Here is a 16706-nt window from a genome sequence, read left to right on the forward strand (position 1 = left end):
GTTTTTATTTTTTATATTCTTTTTTTTCCTACCAAACATTTGAAGAAGAATTAATACCAGTCCTTCTCAGACTCTTCTAAAATATCAAAGAAGAGGGAACATGTCTAACTAATTCTACGAGACCAGCATTACCCTGATATCAAAGCTAGACAATGACCCTACAAGGAAAGAAAACTACAGACCTATACCTCATGAAAATATTAATGCAAAATACTAGCAAATTGAATTTGGTAGCATATTAAAAGGATTATACACCATGGCAAAGTGGGATTTATTTCTAGAATGTAAGAGTGGTTCAATATATGAAAATCAATCAGTGTAATTCACCACATTAACAGAATGAAAGAGAAAAATCGCATGATCATCTCAATTGATGTAGAAAAGCATTTTACATCAATAAAATAGAAATAGGAAGAAACTATCTTAATAATAAAGGTCATAAATGAAAAACCCACAGCTAACATCATATTCAATGGTAAAAGACTGAAAGCTTTTCCTCTGAGATCAGGAACAAGACAAAGATGTTTGCTTTCAACACTTTTATTCAACATAGTGTTGAGCAATTAGGCAAGAAAAAGAAAAAAAGACATGCAGATTGGAAAGGAAAAAGCAAAATTATCTCTGTTTGCAGAAGACGTGATCATATATGTAGAAAACCCTAAATATTCACAACACACACACACACACACACACACACCCCTGCTAGAATTAATAAGCAAATTAAGCAAAGTTGCAGGATAAAAAATCAACACCCCAAATTAGCTGCATGTCTATACACTAACAGTGAAAAATATGAAAAACGAAAAAAAGAAAGAAAACAGTTTTTTTACAACAGCATCAAAAAGCATAAAATACTTAGGAATAAACTTAACCAAGGTGGCAAAAGACTTATACATTGAAAACTACAAAACATTGCTGAAAGAAATTAAAGAAGTCATAAATAAATGGAAAGACATCACACCCATAGATTGGAAGACTTAACATTGTTAAGATGTCAATACTACCCAAAGAGACTAACAAATCTAATGCAATCTCTTCCAAAATCCCAGTAATGTTTTTTGCAAAAACAGAAAATCCATCCTAAAATTCACATGAAATTTCAAGAGACACTGAATAGCTGAAACAATCTTGAAAAAGAAAACAAACTTGGAGGACTTGCTTTCTGATTTGAAAATATATTACAAAGCTACATCACTACAAAGATGAAAACAATTTTGATGATCAAAAAGAAGTCAATAAAATAAGACTGAAGTGGTTCCTGAAAAAAAAAAAAGCTACAGTAATCATAACAGTATGGTACTACACATAATGACAAGTACCTCACAGGAGTCATTCTGCAAAGCCAGTCAAAGCCACACTTGCATGCTTTTGTAAGCAGCTGAGCTGCAGTGAGAGAATAATTCCTCTTCTTAAAAATGAAGATACTGGGACTACCTTGGCGGCACAGTGGTTAAGAATCCGCCTGCCAATGCAGGGGACACGGGTTGGAGCCCTGGTCCGGGAAGATCCCACCTGCCGCGGAGCAACTAAGCCCGTGCGCCACAACTACTGAGCCTGCGCTCTGGAGCCCGCGAGCCCCAAGTACTGAAGCCTGCGCACCTAGAGCCCGTGCTCCGCAGCCAGAGAAGCCACCGCAATGAGAAGCCTGTGTACCGCAAAGAAGAGTAGCCCCTGCTCACTGCAACTAGAGAAAGCCCGCGCAGCAACGAAGACCCAAATACAGCCAAAAATAAATAAATAAATAAATTTATTTTTTTAAAAAATGAAGATACAAACGAGGACACACAACTAAAGAAGCCTTGCCTCCCGAGAGAATATGCTTCAGCAAATGAAAGCATTTCCTGAAAATAATTCTAGTTTAGCCCTGACAGATAAGTGGATGAGAGACTTTGCTTAACATTGCTTAACATATTGGGAACTTATAAAAATCAACGAGAAAAACAAAACATAGTTTCAATTTAAAAAATAAACTGAGAAAGGCTTCCCTGGTGGCGCAGTGGTTGAGAGTCCGCCTGCCAATGCAGGGGACGCGGGTTCGTGCCCCGGTCCGGGAAGATCCCACATGCCGCGGAGCGGCTGCGCCCGTGAGCCATGGCCGCTGAGCCTGCGCGTCCGGAGCCTGTGCTCCGCAACGGGAGAGGCCACAACAGTGAGAGGCCCGCGTACTGCAAAAAAAAAAAAATTAACTCAAAATGGATCAAAGACCTGAACATGAGCTAAAACAGTTTCTTAGAAGAAAACATAGGAAAAAAATCCTCATGACATTGCATTTGGCAGTGATTTATTGCATATGACACTAAAAGCACAGGCAACAAAAGAAAAAATAAGTTGGACTTCATTAAAAACTTTAAATTAATTAACTTTTAAAACTTTTGTGCATCAAAGGACACTAACAACAGAGTGAAAAAGTAACCCACAGAATGGGAGAAAATCTTTGCATATCATATAGCTGATGGGGGTTAATATGCAGACTATATAAAGAATTCCTACAACTTAACAACAAACAAACAATTCAATTTAAAAGTGGTCAAAAGGGAATTCCCTGGCTGTCCAGTGGTTAGGACTTGGCACCCTCACTGTGATTGCTAACCACAGTGGGCCCTGGATTGGACCCCTGGTCAGGGAACTAAGATCCCACAAGCTTCGCGGCACAGCCCACTCCCCTGCCCCCCAAAAAAGGGCAAGGGACTTGAATAGACGTTTTTCCAAAGAAGACGTACAAATGGCCATTTAGCACATGAAAAGATGCCCAATATTATTAATCATTAGGGAAATGCTAATCAAAATCACAATGAAAGGCCATTTCACACAACCTAAATGTCCCTCACAAATAGGTGAATAAAATGTGGTATACACATACAATGGAACATTATTCAGCCTTAAAAAGGAAGGAAATTTGAACACATGCTATAACATGAATGAACGTTAAGGACATTATAGTAAATGAAATCAGCCAGACACAGAAGGACAAATATTATATGATTCCACTTACATGAAGTACTTAGAATAGTCAAATTCAGAGACAGAAAGTAGAATAATGGTTATTAGGGGCTGAGGACAGGGAGGAATGGGGAGTTAGTGTTAATGAGTACAGAATTTCAGTTTGAGAAGATGATGAAAAAGTTCTGGAGATTGATATGTTAACAAAGTGAATGGATATTAACAACAGTGTGAATGTACTTAATGTCACTAAACATACACTTAGAATTGGTTAAAATGGTAGATTTTATGTTATGTATGTTTTACCACAATAAAAAAGCATTAATCATGAAATTAAAGATCAATAAATTGGACTTCAAAATGAAAACTTCTGCTGTTAAGAAAATGAAGAGACAAGCCATGGTCTGGGGAAAATACTTGCAAATATATATCTGACAAAGAATATCTATCACATATGATACATGTGTGAAATTTATGTCAGTGATAAACAGTTGCCCTCAGTATCCATGGATGCAGAACCTGTATGGAAGGTCGACTGTACTATGACATTTTATATAAGGGACCTGAGCATCCACAGATTTGGTATGGGGGGAGGGTTCTGGAGGCAATCCCCCTCAGATACCGAGGGAGGACTGTATGGCACTATAATTTACATCAGTGGTATGATACATGCAATATGCATATAGACACACAATATTAAATAAGCAAACAATTCCATTTTATAAATGGACAAAAGACTTGAACAGATACTCACTTCACAAAAGAAAACAGTGGCCAATAAACATATCAAAAGATGTACAATATCATGTCATCAAAGGAATGTAAATTAATACTACCAGGAGATACCCACTAGGATAGCTAAAATTAGAAAGACAGATAATATCAAGTGTTGATGAGAATCAAGTAGAACTTTCATACATTGGTACAATCACTTTGGAAAACTGGCAGTTATATGTGTATATATATATATACACGCATACACATATATATGTATATACGGTTAAATATATACCCATCCTATTGCCTAGCAATTTTTCTTCTAAATATTTACCAAAGAGAAATGATAACACATGTCCCATAAAAGACAAGAATGTTCATAGCATATTTATCCATAATAGCCCCAAATTGGAAACTACCCAAATATCCACTAACAGGTGCACAAATTTTAAGAAAGCTGTCGTATATTCACAAACTGATATATTACTTAGCATTAAAAAGCTATAAACTACTGATACCCATGAGAACATTGATAAAGCGTAGACACGCTGAGCAGAAGAAGCCAAACTCAAAAGACATATTCTATGATTTCATGTGTGTGAAGTTACAGAGAGGCAACACAACTACACAGATAGAAATCAGACCAATGTTTGCATGTGTGGAGGGAGTCATAGGAGATGGGGAGGGAGTCAGAGGAGACGAGGAGGGCAGGGGAGTGAGATTGACTGGGAACTTTCTAAAGTGTAGGACATGTTCTGTACCTTGTTTGGCCTGATGATGTATCTATGTATCTATTTATGTATCTATCTATCTCTGTGAGTTCCTGTTTTTTTGTGTGTCAAAGCACATTGAACTGCTGTTTAAAATCTGCCTGTTTTATTATAGGTTAATTATACCTCAGCCAAAAAATTATTAACAGAAGTGATCTCTGAGTGATCAAATTTGGGGGGCTTTTTCTTTTAAATTGTCCAGATTTTTTTGCAATATGGATATATTACTTTTACTACCAGAAAATAAAACCAATTCTTTCATTTTAAAGAAGATATTAAAAAAAGGAGAAGATATTAATGGATCAACCAACAGCAAAAATGTGTATATCCTTTGACCCACAAATTCCACTTCTGGGAAATTATTTCCGGAAAATAAGAATGAATCCAGGATGGGGGGATGGGTAAATTAGGTTAAGGGGATTAAGAGGTACAAACTTCCAGTCACAAAACAAATGTCACAGGCTTCAAGTTAGTATGAAGAGTAAAGTCCAATTTTTGCTTAAAAATATATGTGCAGGGACTTCCCTGGTGGTTCAGTGGTAAAGAATCCGCCTTCCAAGTCAAGGGATGCGAGTTCGATCCCTGGTCAGGGAACTAAGATCCCACGTGCCGTGGGGCAACTAGGCCCTGGAACCACAGCTACTGAGCCTGCAAGCCTCAACTAGAGAGAGGAAGCCCGCATGCCCAACTAGAGAGAAGCCCGAGCGCCACAACAAAACAGATCCTGCATGCCACAACGAAGACCCGACACAGCCAAAAATATAAATAAATAAATATTTTTTTAAATGTATGTGCATATTACAGTTATAGAAAAATTCTATAAGGATAGTTGGACACCCAAATATTAATAAACTAGCCCTATGAGGTGGGTCTATAGGTAATTTTTCTTTACTTTTTTACATTATGTTCATTTCAAACAAAAGTAAAAAAATACTTTACTCATACAAGATTAAAAAGGAAGAAATCAGACTGTCAGATTGTGGGTTAGGGAATTCCCTGGTGGTCCAGTGGTTAGGACTCTGGGCTTTCACTGCCGAGGGTGCGGGTTCAATCCCTGCTTGGGGAACTAAGATCCTGCAGGCCTCATGGCACTGTCAAATAAATAAATAAATAAATAAATATTTTAAAAAGAAAAAAAAGATTTTGGGTTAAACCATCACTCCCACTGAACAAAAGGCTGGGGAGTGAGAATGAGGCTGCAGAGGGGCCATGGAGTCGGGCAGGAGAGATGAAATCATTATGAGGAGGGGAGAAACATGAGACCAATACCCCCTGATGGCTATAGGGTAGTGGATCTCAAAGTGTGGTCCCAAGACCGTCACCAGCCTCAGCGTCACCTGGGAACTTAGAAATGTAAATTCTTAGGCCCCATCCCAGACCTGCTAAATCAGGTACTCAGAATAAGCTCAGAAATCTGTGTGGGTTTTTTTTGTTTGTTTGTTTTGTTTTTTCCACTCCACGCAGGCTTTTGGGATCTTAGTTCCCTGACCAGGGATCGAACCCAGGCCCTTGGCAGTGAAAGCACGGAGTCCTAACCACTGGACCACCAGGGAATTCTCCAGAAATCTGTTTTAACAAGCTCTACAGGTGATTCTGATGTATGCTCAAATTTGACCACAGCTATTGTACCATTGTACCATTAAAGGTTAGGAAGCACAGGTGGCAGTGTGGGGTAAGGGTAGGGCGGGAAGTGCGTCTAGCCACTTCTCCAGCTGCCCCAAATATATTTGTTAATTGTGTAAATTACTGAATGGATCCTAAAGATCTAAAAGTGAGCAAGGCAGGATCCTTACACTCTAGGAGCTCACAATTTAGGGGGAGAAGTAGGAAATGTGCTGTGACACCAGAGGATTTGTGCTATAGCAGTGGAAAGAAGAGAGCTCAACTGCCAAAGTTTCTCCATAGATTCAAAGGGTAACAGGGACAACTTTTCAAAAGGAGTGACAATTGAGCTGAGTCTTGAAGGCAGAGGTTTATCCGGAGGACAGGTGAGGTATGTGTGTGTGTGGTTGGAGCCTTCTAGTAGAGGGACGGGCATGACCAACCATTGAGAGAAAAAGCCTGCTTTTGGAGTATGGAAAGTAGTCCAAGATGAAGATGACTTCAATGTAAAGTAGGTATGTGGGTGGCATGGACCTAAGGCTGCCAAGGTTGGACAAAGACCAGACACAGAGGCTCTGGACTCTGTCTTGAAAGTAGTGGGGAACCATCAGGTTGTCTGGACAGGGGAGTGATAGAATCAAACCTATGTTTTAGAAAGATAACTCAAGAGGCAATGTGGAAGGTGGACTTAGGAGGAGAGGAGATTAGAGTGAGGAGGACTAGCAGGATGGCTGCTGCAGGAATCTCAGTCGGAGATGACAAATTGCAATGAGTAGGAAGAGATCTAGAGTAGTCAAAGTTATAGAAACAGAAAGTAGAAGGATGGTTGCTGGGGGCTGAGGGGAGGGGGAAATGGGGAGTCATTTAATGGGTAGATTTTCAGTTTTTCAAGGTGAGAAAGTTCTGGAGATGGGTTGCACAACAATGTGAAGGTAGTTAACACTATTGAACTGTACACTTAGAAATGGTTAAGAAGGTATATTTTATGCTATGTGTTTTTTACCACAGTTTTAAAAAATCTAAACTGGGACTTCCCTGGCAGTCCAATGGTTAGGACTCAGTGCTTTCGCTGCCGTGGGCCCGGGTTTGACTCCTGGTCGGGAAACTAAGATCTCACAAGCTGCGCAGAGCAGCCAAAAAAAAAAAAAAACTAAGAAAAGAATGAAGAAGAAAAAATTTTCAGATTGAGTAGACTCACAGGATACCAGAAAATAGGTGAAAAAAAACCCATACTTAATGTATTAGTGTGCCAGGGCCACCATAACAAAATACCATAGACTGGGTGATTTTAACAAAATGAATTTATTTCTCATGGTCTGGAGGCTACAAGTCCAAGGTCAAGGTGTTGGCAGGTTCGGTTAGTCCTGAGACATCTCTCCTTGGCTTGCAGATGGCTGCCGTCTTGCTGTTCCCACACATAGCCTTTCCTCTGTGTTTATGCATTTCTGGTGTCTTTTCCACTTCTTATGACACCAGTCCCCTTGGATTAGAATCCCACTCTTTTTTTCTTGTTGTTGTTTAAATTTTATTATTTATTTATTTATTTTTGGCTGCGTTGGGTCTTCGTTGCTGTGTGCAGGCTTCCTCTAGCTGCGGTGCAGGGAGGGCTACTCTTCGTTTTGGTGCACGGGCTTCTCATTGCAGTGACTTCTTTTGTTGCGGAGTGTGGGCCCCAGGCACGCAGGCTCAGTAGTTGTGGTGCACGGGCTTAGTTGCTCCGCGGCATGTGGGATCTTCCTGGACCAGGACTTGAACCCTTGTCCCCTGCATTGGCAGGTGGATTCTTAACCACTGTGCCACCAGGGAAGTCCCTAGAATCTTACTCTTATGATATCATTTAACCTTAACTACCTCCTTAAAGGCCCTCTCCCCACATATAGTCACGTTGTGGGTTAGGGCTTCAACTAATGAATTCTGAGGGGGGACACAATTCAGTCCATAATACCTAGAGACATTATCATGTAATACCAACAATAAAAACTATGAATAATAATTTAAAACTTGGAAAGAAAAGTCAGTTTCTCAGTTGTACCACCCACATTTCAAGCACCCAGTAGACACATAGGGCTCGTGTCCACCATATTGGACAGCACAGATATAGAACATTTCCATCATCTCTCAAATTTCTGTTGGATTGCAGTAGTCTGGAAATTGTGGGAGAAGTCATAAAACCCCTAAGATTGTAATTGACTCTATTTTAATACACCCCCAGGTCCCTCTTCCCTACCTTAATCAGAGGGATCATCCCCGTTCCAACCACCTGGAATTTCAACAAGGACTGGTAAGACTTGTCACCTCTGATTTTCAGTACGTGGATTAGCACATCTGTGAAAGACCTGCTGGCCTGGGCAGCATTCTTGCTCCTGGGGCCATCTGATCTTTGGGAAATCTCAATTTATTGCAGTACCCAGAGCCTAACAGAATAAAGCAAGCATGTATATGATTTAAGGAGTCATATGATTTTATGATGAAGGGAAAAAGCCTGTTTTGTTTTGTTTTGTTTTTGAGGGAAGAGGATTCTCTTCACTACCATGAATAATGACAGACTGACATAATCATAGTTGAATATTCTATTCCATATCTGAAGTTTAGGATAAGGGAGTTGGTGATAATTTTAAATTCAGTTTAATTCCTTCTGTGAATAATCTCTTTATTTATATAAAGCAGAAGATTCCTACAAAAAGTATCTAAGTCATGGCCCTTGAATAAGGCCCGAAATGAGTAGGAGCTGACTTTACTTCAGGAGTCTTGTCTTCCGAGGCCATGGTTGTTGTTTGTCCCCCTGGGTGATTTACATCTGTGGTGCCTTCCAAGTCCTCCTCCCTAGTCTCTGACAGAGGGGTATTTGCCTCTTTTTCATGGTAATAATGGTTCAGCTGCTGAACCCCAGATTTCGCTGCAGATTTAAGCACAGAGCTCACCAGTAGCCACTGGGTCCCCTGATAACCTGGGCATGATCATCCGAAGGCTGCAGCCTAGGTCTGTGGCCTCATCTCAGCCTCACTCCTTGGGTCTATTGTAGTTCTGAGCAGCAGAGTACAAAGCTATGCCTGACTTCGTAGTAGATTCCCAGTCCTGGCAACAGCTGGACCACGTTGTACATATGCTGCTCTTGCTCATACTAACATTGTAGAGTAGAGAAGGCACATCTTTATCTCCCTGGATCAGGCTAAACCCTGCCTAAGAGCTGTGGAACAGAGACCAGGGCACTCCCTGGGAGGCCCCTCCCTGTGCTGCTGTCCATGTGGCAGCATGGCAGCATGTATTTGATTGAAGAAAACCTGCATGGCTTTCACATCCTCCAGGCTATAAAGACAAAGCTGCAGGGTCTAGGAATCAGTCTCATGATCAGTCTGCTCCAGGGACACCCTTGGTGGAGTACAAAGTGGGTGAGGCCAGCCAGGGACTTTGGGAGCAGAGTCTGGCAGAACCAAGAGCCTGCTGTGGGTGGCTGGATCCCCAGAGATGAGGAAAAAGGCACCAGGGTCTTTTTCTGGGCACCACATGAAGTGACAACCACGGGGTACAGCAGGAGGCACTAAAGGAGCAGGTCATGGTGGGTCTTGGTGATGTCTAGCTGGATCTGACTATACTAGAGTGGAAGACAACACACAAACTGTTTCCTTTGGGCTGTGGTCTGAAGGAATCCAGAGCTCAGTTAGAGGACATCTCACCCATCAACTCCCAGCCTCTCTTCCTTTTAAGTTTGGGGCCAGGGAATGGGACTCAATTGCTCTTCTTGGTCTCCCTATCCAGATCACCAGGTACTTCCTCTGCTTTACATGGGCCCCATTCCATGCAGGTATGGGGCCCCAAATTACCACACAATCCAGTCAGTGAGAAGTGAAACTGCTCTGGTAGATCTAGACCCACTCTGCCCAGTTCTCTGTCCCATAAGGAGGAAAGATGGTTGCTTTCCCCAATGATCAGCAAGGGATATGACCTCTATAATTATTTGCCCATTTGTATTGACTGCTCAAACCTTGTCCCCTTGTTACACACTCAACCTGAAAATACATTGGCACTTCCTACATGTTCCTGCCACATTTCATCTCCAGCTCACAAAAGAAGCCGTGGAGGGAAGTTCCTGGTGGTCCAGTGGTTAAGACTCGGCACTTTCAATGCTGTGGGCCTGGGTTTGATCCTTGGTCAGGGAACTAAGATCCCATTTTGCACAGTGCCCCACCCCCCAAAAAATGCCACGGAGACCCGCCGTTAAGAGAGATCAAATAACAGTGATTCTGATATAGAAGCAACATTTAATTTCTCTTTTCAGTTTAAAAATTAACACAAGCAAGCTATAGCATCCAGTTGGGGAATTAGAAAGTAAAAGGTAGATGAACGGGGAAAGATTACAATATCCTTCATGTCTAGTACATAATATAACCACAGTATCTTTTAACTGAAATAAAGAGAAATTGGGAGAAAAAAATAGGGGCTAGGACCTATTAAGAGAGGGGGCAAAGCTGACTCTGGTCACATGTCTTTCAGCACTGGGATCAAATGAATAGCACACTTCTGCCCTAAGCTGTCTCAACATTTCTAACTACCTGTTGTGCACAGTCCTTGTACACAGTCCTATCAGAGACATTTGAGACAGGAGATGGGATTCCTCGGAGGCCTTCCCTATCCAAAAAATGTCTGGAAATGTTTTTGTATTAGTCCCAGTATAAGGCACATCAGAATAGTTGTGGAATGTTTGACAAAGTATATCTGATCTTCCATAGGCATTGTGAAGTCTTTAATCTCAGGGCTTTCCATCAGCCGTTTGCCTACTCCTTCCAAATGCTCCCAAGATTTATCCGTGCACTTCTGGGTGACACTAATGACAGAAATCTTTAACTCTGTTACCAGCTCAGTGGAAGGGAGCTTCTCAGCAAATTCAACTATCAGTTGCGCTGTCTCGTAGAGCACCCACTTATGTTCCTGCCTACATGCCTCAGGAAGGGTAACAGCGCTGTACCCGCCTAAGCTCCCCTAAGGATCCTCCCAGATCCTTCAGAATGACCTTAGCATTACCAATCTCTTCTTCCTTATTGTTGTGCTTTTTGCTCTCATGGATGAGGGTTTCAGTGGTATCCTTTCCTCCCATCTTAACAAGCTGAAGCTGCAGAATGTGGGCCTTGGTTGTGCAACCAACCTCCTCCAGGGCCGCCTCCAGAGCTAAGTTGGATAGGTACTCAGAGAGAGGGGCTAAGGAGGGGACTGTGTGCAAGAGATCCCGGCAAGTATGGGGATCTGGGAGAGGGATCTGGTTGGAGAGCACATTCAGAGGATGCCGTTTCTGTGAAAGATGGCTGGAAGTTCAGGGCCCCTTCCTGGGCATTTCTTGGAAAGGCAGCCCCTTGGGACAGCAAGACACAGCAAAGGAGCAGCACAGCCTGGATCATTGGGTCAGCAGAACAGCCCTGCTGGAAAGAAGCAATGCTCAGATTGGGAAGTGGGGAAAGGTTTGGGATGAAGAGACACCAGGACTGGTCAGAGCTTGGAAGTGTCTTAGCCCTTGGAAATTTCAATCACGCTGGACATCAAACCTTATAGGCTGTGGGAGATACTCACCTGCTCCTGGTAAAAAAAGAAGCCAGAGGAATGAGATGGTCTGAACATGTCCTTTGCCTCTGTGCTTCTCTGATCTGAATGACTGCTTTCTAGATCTGACCTTCTCTTTACCTGAGACAAAACAGTTGACCCCTCTGAAAACAGTGAAGGACATAACATTCACAAATATTTATCTGCCTCTTCTTAGTTCAGGCTTTGCCCTTACCTTTGCCCCCATGCTGAAATCAGGTTTCTCCCTTTTCCTGCCCCGTATCCCTCTCATCCTAAGGATTTCTCTAGACCTAAACTTCGATGAGAAAAAACTCCTCTGGGTCTTCTGGGGAAGTGAGAGGTGAAAGGCAGGGATACCAGTGATTTCTGGGTAGGAGACCCCAAAATAGTTCTTTAAAAATTTTTATTATTACTATTATTATTATTATTATTTTTGCGGTACGCAGGCCTCTCACTGCCGTGGCCTCTCCCATTGCGGAGCACAGGCTCCGGACGCGCAGGCTCAGCGGCCATGGCTCACGGGCCCAGCCGCTCAGCGGCATGTGGGATCTTCCCGGACTGGGGCACGAACCCGTGTCCCCTGCATCGGCAGGCGGACTCTCAACCACTGCGCCACCAGGGAAGCCCATAAAAATTTTTATTATTTTTTAATTGAAGTACAGTTGATTTACAATTTACAATGTTGTGTTAGTTTCAGGTGTACAGCAAAGTGATTCATATATATATATATATATATATATTCTTCTTCAGATTCTTTTTCATTATAGGTTATTACAAGATATTGAATATAGTTCCCTGTGCTATATATAGGTCCTTGTTGTTCATCTAGTTTACCTATAGCAGTGTGTATCTGTTAATCCCAAACTCCTACTTTATCCCTCCCCCCACCCGGTTTCCCCTTTGGTAACTGTAACTTTGCCCAAAATATTTTATTTATTTATTTGGCTACGCCAGGTCTTCGTTGTGGCACATGGAGTCTTTAGTTGTGGCATGCAGGATCTTTTAGTTGCGCATGCACGAGGGATCTAGTTACCTGACCAGGGATCAAACCCAGGTCCCCTGCATTGGGAGCACAGAGCCTTAACCACTGGACCACCAGGGAAGTTGCCCAAAATAGTTCTTATTCAATGGATTTAATAGGTAGAGGAATAGGACAATAGAATCCACCAGAAGTCAGACCAGATAAGAGCAACTTTTCAGTGTTTACATTAATTCCAGTGCAATTCCCTAATTAAATGCATCCATTACCTTGATAGTACCCCTTTCTAAGCCTACATCAAAACTATAGGAATAGGGCTTCATTTCTCATACAGGGGTCTAGGTGAGAAACTGTAGTCTGAACAGTAAGGAACAATGGCATATGGTGCCTCCTAAAACTGGTACAAAAGTCCACACATCATTGTGGCATAAAGGTTTCTCTCTGGTGCCATAACCCACCTTGGAACACAACCAAAGGGAACGGGTCAATGAAGGGGTCTTGGGTCCCTCCTCCTATCTTATTCACTCCTCTCAGTCCCAGGATGGCTCCCTAATAAGCAAAAAGAAATCAGTCCCTAGAATAAGAGAAGTTAAGTCTTCAGAAAGCTACAGGGACACATTCCTAAAACTGGGAGAACTAGATGTAGAGGTATCCAACACTATTGCCTGAAATTCTTGGACCCTAAGTCCACAGGAAACCTCAAGACTCTACTGCTTCCGGACAGCTTAGAGAAGTTTTTGGGTCCTGCCAGAGTCTCCCATTTCTGACTTGAGTTCACCATCCATAACTGGACCTCCAGTTCTACAATCAGCGTCATCCTCATCCTCAATATGAAAATTACTTTTCCTTGAAATTCCTTGAATTTCCAACTCTGGTGCCTTGGGAATGACAGGGAAGAGAGATTGTGCAAATATGTAGGGGGATGGAAAGTGGTGGTGAGCTTGTCTCCAGGACTGAGGAATGACAGAGGGATGAAGACAAAGCCAGGTCCCCCCAATCAGACTTCCTACCTTTGCTCCTGTCCTCATCTTCTATCTGTTCATCAATTCCCATTAGCTGTCACTTCTTGGATGATGGGTTTTTTGTTTTAATTAATAGTTCATTTTTGGGAATTCTCTGGCAGTCCAGTGGTTAGGACTCCATGCTTCCACTGCACGGGGCACGGGTTTGATCCCTGGTTGGGGAACCAAGATCCCACAAGCCATGCAGCACAGCCAAAACAAATATATAAATAAAATAAAATGGCTCAAGAAGCAGAGTCCAAAAAAAAAAAGTTTACTTTTTAGAGTAGTTTTAGGTTTATAGAAAAATTGAGCAGAAAGTACAGAGTTCCCAAATATTCCCTCTCCCCCAACCCCTCAGTTTCCCCTATTTTTAACATCTTCCACTGGTATGGTACCTTAGTTACACTTGATTGTTATATTATTTAAATGTTACGTATTATTATTACTTAGGTCTACAGTTTACATTAGGGTTCAGCTCTTTGCATTGCACAGTTCTATGGGTTTTACCAAATGTATAACGTCATATATCTACATTTACAGTATCATACAGAATACTTTCACTGCCCTAAAAATCTTGGGTGTTGTTTTTAGTTGTCAGTCCCCATCAGCCTGGTTTCCCACTGAGCTAGGAGGCATCGAAGTAACTTCATCAGCCCCCTAGACCAGCAAGGCTGGTACATAAGTAATCAATAGCATTCCTATTAGCCCCTTGGGACACCAGACCTGCTCTCCTTTTGCTGGCTAACAGGAGGGCCCTCAGGGCTTGTGCTCAGTACTCCTCCTCAGGCCTTACCCTCCAGAGACTTCAGGTTCCAGCACTGGCTGAAGCTTTCCTCCTCCTCTGAATGACTCAAAGCAGCATCTAACTTTCTCGGGGTTCAGCATGTCTGGACTCCACAGGAAGTTTTCCCATGGGGTCAAAGAAGTAGAAAGTGGCACCAGAGTAAAAGGACTAGCCTCTAGATTTACCAGATTGTTAGTATTAACAGCTACTCTGTGCTTAATGCTGCACTGGTGAAGATCAGTAAGCGCTGGGACCCTTATTATCATCGCTTTATTCACCTCTGTATACCTAGTCTTTGGGTAATCACATCCAATTGACACCCAGTGCCCAACACAGTGACTCCTACGTAGGAGGCATCAATACACTGTTGTGTTAGTTGGATATATTAATGAATGTACCTGTGGGATCCAAAGGTGAATACACCTGATCCTGGCTTTCAAGTTCACAGTCTAGTGGGAAAAAGAACAAGATGAAACCCTGTAAGACTGGTGCTTTATCAGGGGAATGAACAAATCCCAGCTGTAAAAGTGATTGCTTTTGGTTTGGGGTTCAAAGAGTGACAAAGGGCTTCCCTGGTGGCTCAGTGGTTAAGAATCCTCCTGCCAATGCGGGGGACACGGGTTCGTGCCCCGGTCTGGGAAGATCCCACATGCCGCGGAGCGGCTATGCCCGTGAGCCACAACTACTGAGCGTCCGTGTCTGGAGCCTGTGCTCCCCAATGGGAGAGACCGCGACAGTGAGAGGCCCGCACACCACGATAAAAAAAAAAAAAAAAAAAAGTGACACAGACTGCTTCACAAAAGAAAGCACATTCGAGCCGATTCTTGGAGGATGGGCTAGGAGACTGGCAGAATCAACAGCTTGGTGGTGTGAAAAGTTCCCTCTATGAGAAAACACAGCAAAAACACCCTTCAGAAATTAAGGTACAATCAAGATGTTCTCAGATTAAGGAAAACTAAGAGAATTAGTCACCAGCAGACCTACTCTAAAAGAATGGCTAAGGGAATTTCTTTAAACAGAAAGAAAATTATTAAAAAAAAAAAAGCTTGAAATGTCATGAAAAAAGAGCAACAGAGTGAAAGATATGTATAATAATATACCATCTTATTCTCATGAGTTTTCTAAATCATGTTAAGTGATTTAAGTAAAAATTATAACATTGCCTTATGTGGTTCTCAGCATAGAGAGAAGAAATATTTAAGATAATTACAGTGTAAGTGGGGAATGTAAAGAGACCTAAGGGAACGCAAAGTTTCTATACTTTACTCAAACTGGTAAAATGTGTCTTAGCCCTTGAAAACTCCAATTACCCTGGACATAGCTTCACCTCTACCTTCAGAGGCTATGGGAGGCAAAAAAGACAAATTAGAGAAACAAGACAGTCCAAATGCATCCCTGACCTAGGGCTCTCCCTAATCTGAATGACTATTTTCTGAATCTCACCTTCACTCTACCACAGCTGGAAACATAAGAGGGCCAGGAAGCTAATGGTTTACAAGAATTGGGAAGGACATGACATTTGCAATGTTTACCCATCTCTTTCTTGCCCAGACTTCCCCTATGCCCCAGGCTGACAAACTGGCTTTTCCTCCCTTTGTGTCTCCTTCTTCCTGAGGCATACTTTTTTAAACAATTGAGGTATGGGACTTCCCTGGTGTGCCAGTGGTTAAGACTCCACGCTCCCAATGCAGGGGCTCCAGGGCAGGGGCTCCAGGTTCAATCCCTGGTTAGGGAACTAGTTCCCGCATGCCGCAGCTAAAGATCCTGCACGTGGCAACTAAGATCCTGTGTGCCACAACTAAGACCCTGCACAGCCAAACAAACAAATAACTGAGGTATATAATCAGCTATAAAAAGGAGCGAAATTGTGCCATTTGCAGAGACATGGATAGACCTAGAGATTGTCATACAAAGTGAAGTCAGAAAGAGAAAAACAAATATTGTATAATATTGCTTACATGTGGAATCTAGAAAAATTATACTGATGAACTTATTTGCAAAGCAGAAATAGAGACACAGACGTAGAGAACAAACATGAATACCAAGGGGGGAAGGGGATGTGGGATGAACTGGGACATTGGGATTGGCATATATATGTTTTCCACAGTGGCTACACCAATTTATGTTCCTACCAACAGTGTACAAGGGTTCCCTTTTGTCCATATCCTCACTAACATTTGTTATTTGTGTTCTTTTGGATGATAGCCACTCTGACAGGTATCAGGTGATATCTCATTGTGGTTTTGATTTGCACTTCTCTGATTAACGACATTGAGCATCTTTTCATGTACCTGTTCTGATGCATACTCTTTTTACCCTAAAGATTTATCCTAGACAAAGGATCTTGAGGTGAGTATGTT

The 16706-nt window shown here is 42.2% G+C and overlaps 1 pseudogene; it reads right to left on the minus strand.

Moving 5' to 3' along the window:
- Positions 1–10236: 10236 nt before the first annotated feature.
- Positions 10237–16688, minus strand: LOC137202073 (apolipoprotein F-like; annotated as a pseudogene).
- Positions 16689–16706: the final 18 nt, after the last annotated feature.

Source organism: Pseudorca crassidens, chromosome 11, assembly GCF_039906515.1.
Source record: "Pseudorca crassidens isolate mPseCra1 chromosome 11, mPseCra1.hap1, whole genome shotgun sequence".
Taxonomy (NCBI): domain Eukaryota; kingdom Metazoa; phylum Chordata; class Mammalia; order Artiodactyla; family Delphinidae; genus Pseudorca; species Pseudorca crassidens.